The sequence below is a fragment of the Gorilla gorilla genome, chromosome 6, assembly GCF_029281585.2.
Source record: "Gorilla gorilla gorilla isolate KB3781 chromosome 6, NHGRI_mGorGor1-v2.1_pri, whole genome shotgun sequence".
In the NCBI taxonomy this organism is placed as follows: Eukaryota; Metazoa; Chordata; class Mammalia; order Primates; family Hominidae; genus Gorilla; species Gorilla gorilla.
In genome coordinates, this window is record NC_073230.2 from 36615718 (window position 1) to 36635175 (window position 19458).

General features: G+C 38.6%; 1 protein-coding gene across 1 annotated transcript in view; it reads right to left on the minus strand.

The window, feature by feature from the left end:
* CPVL (carboxypeptidase vitellogenic like) overlaps positions 1 to 19458 on the minus strand; it is a 203573-nt gene that overhangs the window by 172777 nt on the left and 11338 nt on the right. The window contains exon 2 of the mRNA XM_019031138.4: positions 16678 to 16800. The gene's annotated coding sequence lies outside the window, so the exon portion shown is untranslated. The remainder of the gene's footprint in view (positions 1 to 16677; positions 16801 to 19458) is intronic.

Genomic DNA, 19458 nt, shown 5'->3' on the forward strand with positions numbered 1-19458 from the left:
ATGGTGAAACCCCATCTCTACTAAAAATACAAAAATTAGCCAGGCGTGGTGGCATATGCCTGTAATCCCAGCATCCCTGGTGGCTGAGGCAGGAGAATCACTTGAACCTGGGAGGCGGAGGTTGCAGTGAGCCGAGATCTCACCACTGCACTCCAACCTGGGTGACAGAGCAAGACCTGTCTCAAAAAAAACAAAAAACAAAAAACAAAGATTATTATTTCTTCACCCAGTTTCCCTTTGAAAGAGGTCAACTGATATATATGTGTAGGTCTGTTTCTAAACTTTCTAGAGTGTTCCATTGATCTTTGTGTATCTATCATTATGACAATACCACACTGTCTTGATTACCATAGCTCCATGATAAACCCTAAATATAAACTCAAGTGTATAGTGTGAGTTCTACAACTTTATTCTTTTTCAAATGTTTTTGACTATTCTACATCTTTTGAACTTCCATATAAATTTTAGAATCAGTTTGTCAATTTCTAAAAAACAAGCCTGCTGATATTTTTATTGGCATTGCATTTAATCTAAAGATCAATGTGGGGAGAATAGATATCTAAATAATATAGTTTTTGATTTATGGGCATGTATATCTCATCTTTTCAATTATCTCAACAATGTTTTATGGTTTTTGATATAAAGGTCTTGCATAAGTTTTCTTCAAACCAATACTTAAGTTCATATTTTCTGCTATTTTAAATGGTATTTTTATTGCAATTTTGGATTGATCTTTACTACTGTATAGAAACAAAACTGATTTTTATATATTACTCTTTATCCTTTAACCTTGCTAAACTCACTGAATAGTTCCAATATTTTTGTGTGTGTAGGTTTCTTAGATTTTTTTTAAATCACCTATACTGGTTCAAAGAATTTTCCACAGTCATGTTGTCTGTTAATAGAGACTGCTTTATGCCTTTCTTTTTAACCTGTATGCCTTTGTTATTTCTTTTTCTTTCATTAATACATTTGCCATAATCTTTGTTACAATGACGAATAGAAGTGATAGAATGGATATACTTGCACTGTTCTTAAATGAAAAGCATTCAGTCTTTCACCATTAGGTGAGGTGTTAACTGTAGGCTTTTCATAGCTGCCCTTTATGTGGTTGAATTTTCTTCTTTTCTTTTTTAAATTTTTTCATCATGAATAGATGTTGAATTTTTGTCATATGCTTTTCTGCATATATTGAGGTGACCATATGGTGTTTCTTTTTAAGTGTATTCATATGGTGAATTACATGGGTTGATTTTCAAATGTTAAACCAACCTTGCATTCTTGAGATAAACCTTTTATTTGGTAAAATTTATAAACAGTGTTTGTCACTATGTTCACAGGGGACATGATTTGTAGATTTTATTTTCTTGTAATATCTTTGGTTTTTGTATCAAGGTAATGCTGTCTTCATAGATTGAGTTGCAAAGTGGGTTTTTGTTTGTCTGTTTGTTTGTTTTGAGACAGAGTCTCACTCTATGCCTAGGCTGGAGTGCAGTGGTGCAATATCAGCTCACTGTAGCCTTGATTTCCTGGGCTCAAGTGACCCTCCTGCCTCACCCTCCCAAGTAGCTAGGACCACAGGTGTGTGCCACCACATCCAGTTTTTTTTTGTTTTTGTTTTTGTAGAGGTGGGGTCTCACTGTGTTGACCAGGCTAGTCTCAAACTCCTGGCCTCAATCCTCCCATCTCAACCTCTCAGAATGCTGGGATTAGAGGCATGAGCCACTGCGCCCAACATGGATAGCAAAGTGTTTTATCCTCTTTGATTTTCTTGAAGTTTTGTGTAGAATCGATATTCTTTCTGATTTAAGTGTCTGGTAGAATTAACCAGAGAAGCCATCTTGGCTTGATGTGTTTTCTGGGTTTTTGTTTGTTTGTTCGTTTGTTTGTTTTATGGGGAGGTTTCTAACTATAATAGCTTTATAGTTAGAAGCCTTTAATAACTTTAATAGCTATTGAGCTATCCAGGTAATCTATGTCTTCTTGAGTGATCTCTGGCAAGTGGTTTCTTTCAAAGAATTTGTCCATTTTATCTAAGTTGTCAAATATTATGGCAAAAAAGTTGGTTGTAATATTTTCTTATACTTTTAGTATCTACAACTGTATTGGTATCCTCTCTCTCATTTCTATAATTAATAATTTGTATCATTTCTATTTTTTCTTGATGAATCCAGCTAAAGGTTTATCACTCACTGATCTTAAAAAACCAGTTTTTTATTCCAATGATATTCTCTATTTTTTGTTTTTCTATTTCCTGTACCTTCTTGAACATTTGAAACATATTTATAATAGTTCTTTTAATGTCCTTGACTACTAGTTCTACTATCTGTGTCATTTTTGTTCTGTTTCCATTGACTGATTTTTCTCCACAATATAAGATATATTTCTATGCTTTTTTGCATGCATAGAGTACATATATTATATATGTACAAGTTAAAGAATAATAACAAAGTGAACAATGTTTACAACTCCAAACAACTTGACAAAAAGAATATTATCAATACCTTAAATCTGTCCCTGGTAACATCCCTACCTTGATACACTCAAAGTGTACTCAAAGGTACACTCTCTTGAATTTTGTGTTAAACTAACTTTTAATTATTTATTTTTGCTTAGGTATGTAATCCTAAAATAATATATTAATTTTAACTTTTTTAGACCTTTGTCAAATACAATAATTCTAGGCTTACTTTCTTCATTCAATATGTTTCTGAAATTCAACCAGATGAACATATATCTGTTCATTCATATTCTATCCCAAATGGTATTTCATTAAATGAATATTCAAAAAATTATCTACTATCTGCGGACATGAGAGCTATTTCCAGTTTTTCTTTTTGCTTGTTTGATTCGCTGGTACAAACAGTGCTTCTATGACTATATTTGAATATGTCTTTGGTGCACATATGCAAAAGTATTTCTAAAGTATGTATCTTAGAGTGGTATTGCTGAGTCGAAGACTATATGAATTTTCAACTTTGCTAAATAACACTAAATTGTTTTTTAAAGTAGTGGTACCAATTTACTCTTCAGTCAAAAGTGTGTAAGTGTTTTTATTGCTCTACATCTTCACCAATATTTGGTTTTGTCAGACTATATAGTTTTGCCAATCTGATAGAAAAAAACTGGCGTCTATGAAAGTCATTTGTTTTCCCTAATCATTTCCAGTTTTCTCTGCTTCCAAGCACATAGTAGAAGGAATTGCACTTCCTAAATCCTTGTTATGAGTGAGTTTGACTTGTACTGAATTATGAAGGAATGTCTGTCAGCTCCTGGCTGGAGCAATTACTTACTGATGCAAAAACCTCCATGCTTTCCTTCCCTCTGACAAGGAGGCCTACAACATCGGAGGTAACTGTTGTGTGACCCTGGGAACATGAGTGATCATAATGAACAGATGACTGACCACAGTTCCCAGATGACCTAAACTGGACATTTGTGTGAGTGAGAAGTAAAATTTTGTTGGTATGATTCTTGGGTGTTGGTGGCAACAATATTACCTAGCATATCATAACATACAGAATATCTCATTGTGGTTTTAATTTGCTTTTTCCTGCTTACTAATGAGACTGCACATCTTCTGACGTTTTGTCTGGGCATTTTTTTATTTCATAAAATGCCGGTTTATTTGTTTATTTAAACCATCTTTCAATGGGTCTCTTTGTCTTTCTCTTATTGATTTCTAGAAGTTCTTTAGACATTTTGGATTCTCATCTTGTGTCAGCTTTGTTTCAATTCCATTACACAATTTTTGGTTTTTCTTTTAATGGTTCTTAAATAAAACTTTTTATCTTAGAAAATTTCAAGCATACAAAATAGAATATTCTAATAAGCCTCCATGTAGCCATACCCAGCTTCTATAATTATGGACTCATAGTCAATCTTTTTTGCATATGTAATCTCTACCCATTCCTCCCACCCCTGGATTATTTTGAAGAAAATGCCAGACATCCTATAGTTTCATCTATGTATCTCTAAAGGTAAGAACTCTTTGCAATTTGGAGGTCCGGTGTTATGTGAGGGTCTCTGTTCCAATCCCCCAACCGGTATAGGCTGAAAGCTTTCCTTCTTCCCCCTCAAACCTCAGCTGTAGGCTTCCAGGGAGAGTTTGTGTCTCAGCTAATCAGATGGCTAAACACACTTAAAAACTATTTTTCCATTATATTATGCTAAAAGCACTAGAAGTAATTTAGTTTAGCATGTATTCATGTTGTTTAGACATGTACTACTAAGTATGTATTATGTGTGCAGGATTTTTACATGTGCGTGTTTACCACTATCCATTTAATCTATAAGCTTCTAAGAGATATGAACTATTTCTATTCGCCATGTTTTAAATAATACCCAGCCCAATGTGATTCAAAAGTAAATGTATAATAAATTCTATTTGATGAAAATGAAAGTGCTAGTTATTAGAATATCATGAGGAAAATGGATTCAAATTGTGGTTTGATTTTCATAGGCAATTCTAATGGATATATAAGACATTTATCTCACATAGAATAAAACATGGAATTTTCTCCATTTTATTCATTTCAGTTTTCTTTCTTTCATACTTATTCTAGGTGGTCTATGCATTGTATATTCAGTACTGTTTTTGAAAGGCATGTAACTCAAAATATGTGGTTGTACTACGAATAAATGCACTATGCTGATATTACCATTGTAGAAGATTCTGGGAAGAACATTCTATTATTCAATCTCTTAAAATATATCATCCTATTGAGTTGCTTCCTCTAAGGCATTCATGTACAGTGTGCTCTTTTAGAGTTTAACAATTCCATTTTCATACCCCTCTAAACACACCATTTTAATTATTTTTAAAAACTTACCATTAGTGATTTGTCCTATTTTGTTTTTATGTAAATGTTTATATACAATAATGTTATGTTAAAAATAAATACAACTGTTTTGTTATTGTTATATTATCTTTCACTTAAACAAGAGGAAAGGGAGATTAAGTAGCTGACAGTGTACTGAAGAGTAACTGAAAAGACCAAAACAGGACCACTGGCTTTTTCTACCTATTCTTCTTTGGCTTCTGCCTTTTCATGTCCTATGTATGGCTGCCATCATGTGCTGCTCTGTCTTTTCTTCTCAGGGCCTGCTTGACACATTTGATCCAGAAAAGCTTCTTCCTCCCTTCTGACCGCTGTTTGCTCAGTCAGAGCTGGTGTGCCTATAGACCTTCACATCCTTATTCCATGGCTACCTGGCAGGGATAAGATGTATATATATATACACGTATATATATATACGTGTGTGTATATGTGTGTGTGTATATATATATATATATGTATATACAGGTTGCTGCTCTGTTGCTCGGGCTGGGGTGCAGTGGCGCCATCATAGCTCATTGCAGCCTTGAACCCCTGGGCTCAAGTGATCCTCCTGCCTCTGCCTCCTAAAGCACTGGAGTTACAGGTGTGAGTACCATGCCCAGCTGTGGTGTCCTTTTGATCCTTGTATTTGGCCTTCTTGACTAATCCAGTGCTCCCAGACTTCTAGCAGAAGCCCATTCTCTGGAGGTAAACTGCCAGGAATCCTATGGGGTGGAGGGGGATTTCCTGAGCTCTTAAACCTGGTCCTAAGGTGCTTCCTTGGCTACTTTATGTTTAACAATAGATTGCTGGTGATACTGATGAAACTCTTCTTTTGTTTTAATATCTGACAAATTTCTTGCTAATCTTAATTACTAGAGCACCTCTAGGGAACAGTGAATCTTCAAACACAAGATTTTAATATGCTTTCCTTCATGTCAGTGTTCCTTTTATGCATACCTCTAGTAAAACATTGTTCCATTTGATGCCAAAGATTTGCCCTTTCTTTAATTAATTTTGAATACTGCACATGTTAGATTTTCCCCCATTATTCATATTTTCTCCAATTGTTCATCTGGGGACGAATTTAAGTAATTTGTACATGTCCTTAGTTTAAAATGGGTTTTGTACATTCACTGAATATTTTGAAGAAAAATCAACCATTACATGACAAATGTATGTCTTCTAGAATTTTTATTTCTAAACTTCATGGAACACTTCCGTGTGACTTTCTGTAATATCTAATCTCAGGCAAAAATGACTTACTGTATTAGTCTGTTTTCACACTGCTGATAAAGACATACTCGAGACTGGGCAATTTACAAAAGAAAGAGGTTTAATTGGACTTATAGTTCCATATGGCTGGTGGGGGGGCCTCACAATCATGGCGGAAGGCGAGGAGGAGCAAGTCACATCTTATGTGGATGGCTGCAGGTAAAAAGAGAGCTTGCGCAGGAAAACTTCCCCTTATAGCAACTATCAGATCTCGTGAGACTTACTCACTATCACGAGAAAAACATGGGAAAGACCTGCCCCCATGCTTCAATTACCTCCCACGGGGTCCCTCCCACAACATGTGGGAATTCAAGATGAGATTAGTGTGGGGACACAGCCAAACCATATCACTTACACTGCTCTATGACTCAGCTGATTTATTAAAAAAAGACTTTATGAGATATGTCAATTGAGATGGAAGGTGCTGGACATAATGAACTGCCAGTTTCCCCCCAGTTCTGACTCTTGCCTGCGGAGCCCTAACATTGCTTACATACGCACTGCTCTTTCACATGAAGGAACAGCGCAGACATCACCTAATACCCGTCCTACTGTATTCTTTGTGCCACATTCCCAGAAACCCCAAAGCTCTTTGGAGCACCCAGGGGATTTCACAGGTCTATAAAGAAGAACAACCTGTAAACTGGGCTTGGTGATTCTGTGGGGATACAAACCAACATAATACATATGTAATGGAATAAACTACAGCATTAGCCAGTTCAGAGTCTTCAAGCTGAACTTGTTAGAAGGAGCGCCACACCTCAAGTAAACTAGTAGGGTGGGGATCCCAGACGGAGAGGATTCTACCCAGAATCCTCCTCAATTCAGCCCCGAACTTTCTTTGAGGGGCCTTCTTTGTACAGAGTTTAAGGTCAGAGACTTTTAACGTGGACCGGAAAGACAAACTCTAATACCTTAAGGGGCACTATTAAATCAAATTCCACAAACTAAATACTTGTCCGGAGATGAACAATTCAGAGTATAGCAGTTGTTGCGGGCTAAATCCAAGCATATGACATAATTTAGAAATCTACCAATGTGTCTCCAGAGAATGCATTTTCATTTTTCCATAATATAATACATGCCTATCAAATCCATCTAATATTATTGAATCCATCACTTTTTAAGAAATGAAGTTGTTGTAGCTGAAGCTTTCAAGCATGCCCTCACATATAGTTCTTACAAATGGACTTAAGAGCTGATTTGGAGGGAAGCCCCCAATTCCCATATGTTTGACTTTAAAGAACAATCCAGCTGTATCTGAAGTAATTGTCCTCCTCAACAGAGTGCACAATGTAGGGTGCAGTGGGTGGTACACAGGAGAAAAAACTCATGGAATGGTGGAGACAGCCCCCTAGTCAGCCAGATGGGCCAAATCAGATGTAGGGTCAGCAGTATCACGTTTATATGCTTGGATTACATTGCCACCTAGAAGGAACCCAGGAAGTATCTAGATTTCCATATGTGGGGGGATTCCTGCAATGATTCAGTCCTTTAATGGGGCATCTTACTGTAAATCATTAAAACAGCACCACCTACTCTCCAGCATCCGGCCCACTGAGTTCTTGAAAGCATGGTTGCTGTGGGCATCACAGCTGATTTCTGTTGGTTGATTGGTCGCATCCAGTTGATCAACATTCTGCTTCAGGAACATTGTGACTTCTACACCTAGGCTCACCCTTGGTTATGATAGTATCAGTGTCTAAAGTTTTCTTAATATGCTATAACAATAATCTCTGTCTCATCTATCATCATGTTGCCACCCATTTATCATCCAAAAAAATTATTAAAAATAACCAAGCCTTCAGATTCAGGAAAACCATTGGAATCAATTTGATTTCCCTTGCAGTTGGGAAATGAATTTTAAATTATTCATGTTAACACCCTCCAGATAAATTGAATTTTTAGAGTATTTAAGAAAAGCTTAGTAAAGTCCATCTTTGACATTAACAGATTCCTTTTTTTAAATATTAATTTCATATTAACCATTGCTTTTTGACATACAGTCATCTGACCAACGATTTCAAGAATCATTAATGTTAATTGGGAAAGAAGTAAAACCTTAACATTTTAATATTATAAAACTTTTTTTTTCAACTTCTGTTTCCAGCTATATGACTCACTAGATATCTGGAGAAGCTTTTCTGCCACTTAAAAATGCTGGATAAGGCCGAGTGTGGTGGCTCACCAGCGTTTTGGGAGGCCGAGGTGGGTGGATCACCTGAGGTTAGGAGTTTGAGACCAGCGTGGCCAGTATGGCGAAAACCTGTTTCTACTAAAAATACAAAAATTAGCTGGGCATGGTGGTGGGTGCCTGTAATCCCAGCCACTCAGGAGCCTGGGGAAGGAGAATCGCTTGAACCCAGGAGGCAGAGGTTGCAGTAAGCTGAGATTGCACCACTGTACTCCAGCCTGGGCGACAGAGCAAGACTCTGTATCAGAAAAAAAAAAAAAAAGCTGGATGAGATAGTTTTTAAAAAAACATTTTTAAAAATGCACACCTAAGCTTATAGGAAAGTCAAGGAAATCTTCTAAGGCCAGAAAGCTAAGCAGGAACCCAGAGAAAAAAAAGCCCTGTAGTTGGCATTGCCCTGAATGCATCTGCCAGGTGCTGGTAGCCTCCAGTGGGGGCCTAACTTTCTGCAGCCATATAATTTATCCTCCAGCCCACAGTGATTATGAAGTGAAAGGTGGTGCTATTAATAACACATGAGGATTTCTGCTCCTGCTTGGAATATAGAAAGCTACGAGAGAATGTCACCCCCATCCTAACAACAAGAAAATGATGAGCAGTGTACAATATTATAACTTTCTTTCCTTAAACTCATCAGAGACTTGAGGTCACAAGGCAACCAGGAAAGTAAACTTCAAAGGATAAAAAGCATCTCTAATGAGAGGCAGGATATGAAATTGTTGCACCTTTGGCAGAGTATGGGAGGAAGGAGGGGGTGGTTGCCATGGAGTGAGTAAGAAGAAATATTTTTTAAAAAATAATGAATTCCTTACTTTGGCAGGCTGAGGCAGGCAGATCACTTGAGGTCAGGTGCCCAGCCTGTCCAACATGGTGAAACCCTGTCTCTACCAAAAAAAAAAAAAAAAAATTAGTCGAGTGTGGTGGTTCATGCCTATAATCCCATGTAATTCCATCTTACTTGGGGGGCTGAGGCACTAGAATTACTTGGACCTGGGAGGTGGAGGCTGCAGTGAGCTGAGATCACACCACTGCACTCCAGCCTGGGTGACAGAGGGAGACTGACTCAAAAAAAAAAAAAAGAATTTCTAAAGACTGAGTATGCACTCATATCTTATATTAATTTAGAATAACTGAGAGGCCCAGACACAAGCGGAGTTCACACACACTCCCAAGCTTCTCTTCATAGTCTCCATGGGGAAGAGGGGGTGCTCTTGAGGAAGACTAGGACAGGGCAAAAGGCTGGAGAGACCCCCCGTTTGGTGGCACAGGATGCAGGAGGAGGTGGCTGCCCCCACACCTTGATGCTCCTCTCATGGGAGCAAAAGCCTTAATTAAGCTGTCAGGAAGAAGCAGCAAGCCCTTGAGAAGCAAAGCCCTCTGCCTCTGGAGGGGGGCCAGCAATCCCTTCTTTCCATATTTTGGTATGCAGGCACATACCTGCTTCTGGGGAAAGGATAGAAGCAAAAGCCATCAGTCCCTGAGTAGAGACAGTAAAGCTTTTCGAGGCCTGGAGGCTACACCAGTACATAGCCAAGGTCTGCTTCTCCCCCCAGAGGGACAGGAATCTGTCCAGACAAGGGACAGGTTGCTCAGCTGATTAGCCATGGGGGCACAAAGCGGATGGAACATGGTAGAGAGTGGATTTGGAAGGGGCAGAAAGAAAATACCCAACACAATGATTAAACAATTTTGAGAGTCCAGGTGCAGTGACTCACGCCTGTAATCCAGCACTTTGGGAGGCCGACTTGGGTGGATCACCTGAGGTCAGGAGTTCGAGATCAGCCTGGCCAACATGGTGAAACCCCGTCTATGCTAAAGATACAAAATTAGCTGGGCACGGTGGCACACACCTGTAATCCCAGCTACTTGGGAGGCTGAGGCAGAAGCGTTGCTTGAACCCAAGAGGTGGAGGTTGCAGTGAGCCAAGATTGTGCCATTGCACTCCAGCCTGGGCAAAAAAGAGCAAAACTCCATCTAAAAAAAAAAAAAAAAAGAATTTTTAGAGAGATACAGGAACAAGAAGCTAGAAGAGAGACACAAAATAAACAAAATTCTATAAATGAAAAATATAAAAATTGTATTCATCTCAGTTGATAAGCAGATTAGATAATGATATGGTTTGGCTGTGTCCCCACCCAAATCTCATCTTGAATTGTAGCTCCCATAATTCCCATATGTTGTGGGAGGGACCCAGTGGGAGATGATTCAATCTTTGGAGTGCTTCCCCCATACTGTTCTCATGGCAGTGAATAAGTCTCATGAGATGTGATGATTTCTTTTTCTTTTTCTTTTTTTTTTTGAGACGGGGCCTCTCTCTGTCACCCATGCTGGAGTGTAGTGGCACGATCTCTGCTCACTGCAGTCTCTGACTCCTGGGTTCAAGTGATTCTCCTGCCTCAGCCCCCTCAGTAGCTGGGATTACAGGCGCATGCCACCACGCCTGACTAATTTTTTGTATTTTCAGTAGAGAGGGGGTTTCACCATATGGGCAAGGCTGGTCTCAAACTCCAGACTTCAGGTTTTCTGCCCGCCTCGGCCTCCCAAAGTGCTGGGATTACAGGTATGAGCCACCATGCCTGGCTGAGAGCTGATGATTTTATAAGGCATTTCCCCTTTCACTTGGCTCTCATTCTCTCTTGCCTGCCGCCATGTAAGACATTCCTTGCTCTTCCACCATGATTGTGAGGCCGCCCCAGCCGTATGAAACTGTGAGTCAATTTTTCCTCTTATCTTTGTAGATTACCAACCTTGAGTATGTCTTTATTAGCAGCATGAGAACAGACTAACACAGATAAATTGATTGATAGCCAATGGGAAGGAGAGTAGTAGAAGATAAGTTACCCAAGCAGAGCACAGGGAAAAAACAAAACAAAAAAACAGTGAAAAATATGAAAGAAGGGTTAGGAAGTATTGAGTGAGAAAGTCTAACATGTGTAATTCACTGACATTTTAGGACAGATTAGGCAATATTCAAAGAGATCATGACTATTTTCCATAATTGAAAAAAAGACCAGACGGGCGCGGTGGCTCATGCCTGTAATCCCAGCACTTTGGGAGGCCGAGGCGGGCAGATCACAAGGTCAGGAGATCAAGACCATCCTGACTAACACGGTGAAACCCCGTCTCTACTAAAAATACAAAAAATTAGCCAGGCATGGTGGTGGGCGCCTGTAGTCCCAGCTACTCGGGAGGCTGAGGCAGGAGAATGGTGTGAACCTGGGAGGTGGAGCTTGCAGTGAGCCAAGATCGCACCACTGCACTCCAGCCTAGGCGACAGAGTGAGACTCCGTCTCAAGAAAAAAAAAACAGATAAAAGAAAAAAAAGACCATGACTATTTATTTATTCTGACTACAAAGATCCAGAAGAGAAGTCAAGAAGGCCAATAGGTCCTGAGCAGGATAAATAAAAATAAAGTCACATTTAGATACACTGCAGGAAAGCTTCAGATTCCCCCAAACAGAGAGGAAAAAGAAAAAAAAATGCCAAAAAGAAATAATAACTAGATTAATAGTGGACTTCTTATTGGCAGGAAAACATGTCAGAACACAATGGATATGTCTTCATTAGCAGTATGTCTCTTCAAATTGCTGAAGGAAATTAACTGTCAGCTTGAATCCTATACAAATCTAACTTTGATTCCAAAGGAAAGACAAAGGAAAGACATTTATAGACAAAAATTGAAAGGGATTACTACTAAGACACCCTTACAAAGAAGCTTTAAAAGGGTATTTTTTAGGAAGAAAAAAGAATACAGAAGGAAGATCTAATATACAAGAAAGAATTTTGAGCCAAGAAAATGGGAAACTTCTGTTTAAACCTAAATTAACGTTGACAGTATAAAACAACAAATAATGGCTAACTTCTGGTGTTTAAAAAACGAGATTGAGCTGAAATACTAGAAGGAAGAGCATATAAATAGGAAGCCAGGAAGGAAAGGGAAAGCAACCTCGCGCTCTTTGATCATTGGTCAGAATGGTAAGAATATGGATAAACATTAGGCTTCGTTAGCTTATATGTTAAAATGCCTAGGTTAACTTCTAAATGAATAGAAACAGTGTTTATAACTTCCAAATAAATACAGAGAAAATGGGAATGAAAAAAAATCATTTAATACAAAAGAAAGCAAGAAAGAGAGGGGAGAAAATATAGACGGAAGAGGCAAATATAAAATAGTTATCTCCTTAAGAGAAAATATTTTTAGTTTAGTGAACATTGTCTTCTAGCACAGAGACACTAAAAAATTTATTCACTGGGAAACTTATTCCTTTCTAATCTTCAGATTGCTTAAAGTAATTTATACCTATATAGGAGATCTTTTTCTTTTTCTTTTTTCTTTCTTTTTTTGTTTTGTTTTGTTTTGTTTTGTTTTGTTTTGAGACAGAGTCTCACTCTGTCATCCAGGCTGGAGTGCAGTGGTGCTATCTCTGCTCACTGCAACCTCTGCCTCCCGGGTTCAAGCAATTCTCCTGCCACAGTCTCCTGAGTAGCTGGGATTACAGGTGCACACCACAATGCTGGGCTAATTTTTGTATTTTTAGTAGAGATGGGGTTTCACCATGTTGGCCAGCCTGGTCTCAAACTCCTGACCTCAAGTCATCTGCCTGCCTTGGCCTCCCACAGTGCTGGGATTACAGGAGTGACCCACCGTGCTTGGCCCCCTCACTTTTTTTTTTTTTTAATTTACTGGCTTTTCCTCTGTCCCCTCATTTTTTCTCTCTCTCTTTTCCTTCTTCCATCTGTTTATCTATCTGTCCATCTATTAATATCTACCTATTTATCTGTCTATCTGTCCATCCATTCATCTGTGCAGTCATCCATCCATCCATCCACTTTACCATCTATACCCCAACCCTCTTTCCTTCTAAACACCTACCCATCTCATTATGCTCCCACCTATCTATCTGTTCTTTCATTCATTCACTTTATAACCAAAATCTTTTTTTCCAACCCAGACCTCTCTCCCAACCTTGCTACTTGACATCTCCTTAGACATTTCATAGGTGCCTCAAACTTCACATGTCCCAAACACAACCCTCGGTTCCATCCCCACACAAAGTTCCCCCTCCCCAGGCCTTCACCATCACAGCAAGTGGCACCACCAACCATTTAACTGCTCAGCTAAAAACCTAGGAGTCACCTTGATGATTGTTTATCTCATGCCTCACATTCCATCATCAGCAAGTGTTGTCAGATTCTACCCTAAGTCTGATGGTGTCTTGCCATCTCCACTGCTACTATCCTCTGTCCATACCATCAGCCTTTCTTTGAAACCACTGGAATAGTCACATAGCCACCCTGCACCCTGCTTTTCTTACTATCCTTTTCCATAGCTGCCAAAGTGATCTTTTCAGTATGAATCAGAACATGTTATCCCCTTCCTAAAAGCTTCTGTGGCTTCCCATTGTGTCTAGAAATAAACAGAAAATCTCCACTATGACCCACGTGGCTGCTAGGATCTGACATCTACTCAGCCTCTGACCTGGTCTTCCTCTGCGTGCGGTTTCATTCCTTTGACACCAGCTCCACTGGCCGCCTTTCCTGTTCCTCTAACATGCCCACCTCGTGTCTGACTCAGCCCTTTAAATCTGCTGTTCCCTCCTCCAGACCTGTAAGATCAAGTCTCTGCTGAAATGTCACATCCTCCAAGAGACGTTGCCTGACATGCTGTTTTATGTTCATCTGAACACATTTTTCAGCATTTGAAGTTATCTTTTTAAAAAAAGCAGTTCATTGTCTGTGCCTCTTGAGGGCAGGGACTTTGTTTATTGTTATATTCTCAGGGTCTATACCTATGCCTGGATCATAGTAGGGGCTCAGTTATTGTTTGTTGAATGACTGGCATTTATTAATTAATTTCACAACTTGGAGTGGAATTAGCCATCTGCATTCATATGAAAAATGACTTAAATTCCTATGATATATCAAATTAAGGCAAATAATCAGCCAATAAAAATGGGTTTGCCACAAATTTGAACAATCAAAGGTTAACTACTATGTAAAGAGTTATTACAAACTAATAAAAAGAACACTAACACACCAGTTAAGGGACATTATAGTCCAGGCAGGACCCCAGCTACCAGAGCTAACCAGCATTTGCACCTCCTCAGTCATGGTTTTGAGGTCTCCTGTCTCCTTAGGATTATAGGGGACCCAGCATCTCTCTTGGTGTCAGAAAACAGGAGGTGATCCTCCAATATCGTGCTGACACACTTACAGTCCTCATGGACCCTTTGAAAACAGCCCCTCCATTTTCTTTTTGCCAAGCTTGGGCATAAGGCTTATTTGTGTTAGGCCATGCTGCCATCTTGGGAGAACCCTTCAGAAGGCTCCATCCCCTCACACAGCACTGCATAAGAGTGGGCATGGGATGCCATCCTTAAGAACCACCCCATCCCACTCCAAGTCATGAGGAAGAGTGCTCCCTTCACTCTTTGCTAGATCAGTTCTGCCTTCCTTCCCACACAGTGTCAGCCTTCTTCAGTCAGCCTTGTTGAAGAAAAGACTCCGGAATGCTCTGCACAGAAACTCAGGCTGAAGTTTTGCAGTCTGAGAATTTTTTGACCACTCTCAGATGCTAGAAAACCCAGGAACCCAGACTCAACACAAATTCTTCAGGAGTGAGAAGGAAAGATTCTGACACTTGTCCTAAGTCTCCTTCATAAGCAAGAACAAGGCAGATGTTAGTAACACAAATGATTATATCCTTTGCCAAATAGAATTACTCTGATATATGTAAATAAATATTCTCCTTTTTCTAAGTAGAGAAACCATCAATAATTACCAGGTTTTTTATTTCTCAAATTACAAAATACTTAATAGCTATTCTATTTTATATCAATGCAAAACACGGGTAAGAACTGGACATTTGTGGAGGGGCTATATAGCATTTATGATGTTCATTTGTTTTCTTATGCTTTGCAAAACTGAATTAGTGCATGTGAGGATTTATTTATTATTGCAAGCAAATCAACTTAAGTATTACAAACAAAAAATCTGGTCACTGTCTTATTTTGAAAGCATTAAGATAACTTACATTGCTAAGCATTCTATTGATCTTTTGCTATTTGTCTTGTATTTTCAAATGATTATATTTCCCTGCAGACAGTGGAAATATCAATGAGAAATAAGATGTCCTTTCATCAATGATGTAGGTTATTTCATTTCCAAATATTCACATATTATGCGTACATGTGTTTCATTCTTAATATTCCGAAGTCAATCTGTTCCCCAATAGTTTTTTTTATTAGAAAGGAAAATATTTCACATCAAACATTTTAATAATATTGTGAATCAAATTTAGAATATTTTTAAAATGTGATAACGTACCAATAGTGACATCTAGGCCGGGTGTGGTGGCTCACGCCTGTAATCCCAGCAATTTAGGAAGCTGAGGCGGGCAGATCACAAGGTCAGGACAGATTGAGACCATCCTGACTAACACGGTGAAACCCTATCTCTACTAAAAATACAAAAAATTAGCCAGGCGTGGTGGCACATGCCTGTAGTCCCAGCTACTCAGGAGGCTGAGGCAGGAGAATCACTTGAACCTAGAAGGCGGAGGTTGCAGTGAGCCAAGATCGCGCCACTGCACTGGGCGACAGAGCAACAGAGCGACAGAGCAACAGAGCGAGACTCCATCTCAAAAAAAAAAAAGTCATCTAAATTGATATAAAAATGACTTAAATCTGTATAAATCAAATTAAGGCAAATTATGAGCCAATAAAAATACCTTTGCCACAAATTTGACCAGTTAAAAGTTATTATAATTACTATGTAAAGAGTTATTACAAACTAATAAGAAGAACACTAACGCACTAATTAAGGGGCACTAGAGTCCAGTGATTAAGAGCTCAGGCTCTGGAGTTAGAGCTGGGTTCAAATCCAGGCCCTGTCACGTTCTGTGTGATGTTGGACAAGACTCGTATCATCCGTATACCTCTTGGAGTTCTAATTTGTAATACGGAGATAATAAGCATGACTGCTTGCAGTGTAATTGAAAAGAGTACGTAAGATCATACATAAACAACTCTTGGTACCAATTACTGGTACTCAGTACTTACTATTATTTTGCCAAAAGATATGAATAGGCAGTTTGCAAAAGAAGAAATACAAATGACTAGTAGACATAAGCAAAAAGTTAATCTCCCTAGTAATCAGTTAGATACAAATGAATACAGCAATGGGAGGCCATTTTTTCCTAGGGAATTTGTGTTTTAAAATATATTCTAATTCTCAGTCATGATATATGTGGTGAGTTCTGGAATGAATATAAATTCAGACAATTTTTCCAGAAGGCAGCTTGGCAATTTTTATCTAGTGCTTTAAACATTTTCATAGCTTTTGACCAAGGCTTCAGCTATTGCTCTACTCCAGCAGGCATTACTCACATTGTAGTTTGAACTGGGGCTCCTGGCAGCAACATTTATACAGAATACACTGTGTTTGGTGGCTCCTAGGGTTGTGCAGCTGGTGCCCGTGCCACTGACGTGTTCAACTTACAGCAATCAAGCCTAAGAAAATAAACAGAAAGGCACATATAGATTTATGTGTAAGGATGTTTGTCCAAGAGTAATTCAAAAAAAAGCCAAAAACTGTGAAACAACCTAAATTTCAATCAATGGAGGAATGACAACATGAATTATTGTAGATTAATAGAAAGGAATTTTATATTGCCATTAAAAGTCACATTAGGAATCTATAATGACATAGGAAATAATCGTACAAGTTCATTCCAAAAGGAAAGTAGCTTTATTATGGCCTCCAACTAGAAAAGTAAAATGTATTCATTTTAAAAATTACACAATCTAGAAAAACTAAATAAAGTAGACACTAATGATCTTAACATTCCAAAATAGACACTTTTTTATATAGGTCCTAACAATTTTTTTCCACATGAATGTTCATATTGCTAGGTAATGTAAACTGCAAAAATCAAGCTGCTAAACTGCTAATTCCTAAGGGGGGGGGAAAGTACCAAAGTATTTATTCATGGTGGAGGGAATATGGATGATTTCTTTTTTGTTTTACTTGTCTCTTTTTTGCCTCTAACATGTCTACAGAAAGCATGGATTACTTTATAAGCAAAACATCTTAAATAACATAAATGCTATAAATGACTTTTTCTTACTTAAATTATAACTATTTCTTTCAGTGCTCTGAAAGATGGAATATTTTTTAAAAAGACAATATTCCTTTTGCAAAATGAGAACTAACACTCATTAATCACTCTGCCGTCTTCCTCTTAATGAAAACCTGCAAATGCATATGCAAATGAACTGAACTTCTATTATAAGATGGTGACAGGATGCTCTACAGAAGAGAAGGTAATGATAGAGTTTGAAAAATAGGAGCGCAGAGGAAGGTTAGCAGTGGTGGAATCTTTCTATTCAATGCCTTAAAAGAGTTGTATTAATCTGATAGTGTTCCACCTACCAATAATGAAATAAGATCATAAGCAGCAGTAAAAAGCAAAAGCTCCTCATTGTGATATGACACATAGAGTGTAGCAGAATAGGGCTATGGGGACCCAGATCAAAAAGAAAACGTAGAAAGTTGTAATATTCTTCAGACATTTTCATAAGTCCTGCCAGATCATCCTGTTTAACTACGTGACAAGTTTAGTCTGTATTACCCACGTTAAACCTCCTAGAGTATTTTTATCCAATATCACACATTTGGATCAAAACTTTAAAATATCAATTCAACGTTCAAATACTTTGTCTACACAATTACATACACTCATGTCTAAAAATACAAATTGAGTAAACCCAATGTCCCTCAAGATTGTTAGCATTCAGCAGACAAAGATTTAATGTCAAAAGAGGGTCTGAAGCATTAAGGTTCTTAAATATAACTGTCCCAAGGAGAATTGGAGGTAGGCTTATAGGAAATTAAATTCCTTGGACAGGGTAGATGAGAGTAGAGACAGCATCCTATTGTGTTAATCCCGTTTCTGCCCTTTTGTGTGGAAAATCATGACAGCCTGCTGCCTTTAAATGGCTTGAGAATCCAGAACAAAGATAAACACTCAGCTGGATTCTACACTTTTGAAATTCTATTACAGGAAAGATTCTTGGGTTAAAGAAGGGATATATGAAAACAGCAAAGCACCATTGCTGCCCTCCAGAATCTTCCCATTATATGAGACAGGTACAAAGGCAACTGGAAAACATAGCAGACTTTTTTTTTTTTTTTTTTTTGAAACGGAGTTTCGCTTTTGTTGCCTAGGCTGGAGTGCAACGGCACAATCTTGGCTCATTGTAACCTCCGCCTCCCAGGTTCAAGCGATTCTCCTGCCTCAGCCTCCTGAGTAGCTGGGGTTACAGGCATATGCCAACCTGACTGGCTAATTTTGTATTTTCAGTAGAGACAGGGTTTCTCCATGTTGGTCAGGCTGGTCTCGAACTCCCGATCTCAGGTGATCTGCCTGCCTTGGCCTCCCAAAGTGCTGGGATTATAGGTGTGAGCCACCGTGCCTAGCCTTTTTTTTTTTTTGAGACAGGGTCTTGCTCTGTTGCCCAGGCTGGAGTGAGGTGGCATGATCTCGGCTCACTGCAACTTTTGTCTCTTGGGTTCAAACAATTCTCTTGCCTCAGCCTCCCAAGTAGCTGGGTTTACAAGTGTGTGCCACCACACCTGGCTAACTTTTGTATTTTTAGTAGAGACAGGGTTTCACCATGTTGGCCAGGCTGGTCTCAAATTCTGGCCTCAAGTGGTCTGCCGGTCTTGGCCTCCCAAAGTACTAGGATTACAGGTGTGAGCCACCACACCTGGCCCAGAATATTTTAAGTGCTGAATTGGTGGCATTCTCTAGAGAAAGAGAACCAATAAGAGAGAGATATATAGAAGATATATGTATAGGATTTATGATATATGTAGATTAGATATAGATTAATAGGAGATACATATGCAGTCAGCTCTCTATATTTGTAGATTCCACACCCATGCATTCAACCAACCAAAAATGTTAGAAAAAACAATAAAAATTACAAACAACAATTAAAAATGATACAAATAAAAACAATGGGGCATAACAACGAGTTACATAGCATTTACATAGTATAGGTATTGTAAGTAATCTAGAGATGATTCAAAGTATACAGGAGGCTATGCATAGGTTATCTGCAAATACTACACTATTTTATATAAGACACTTGGGCATATGCAGA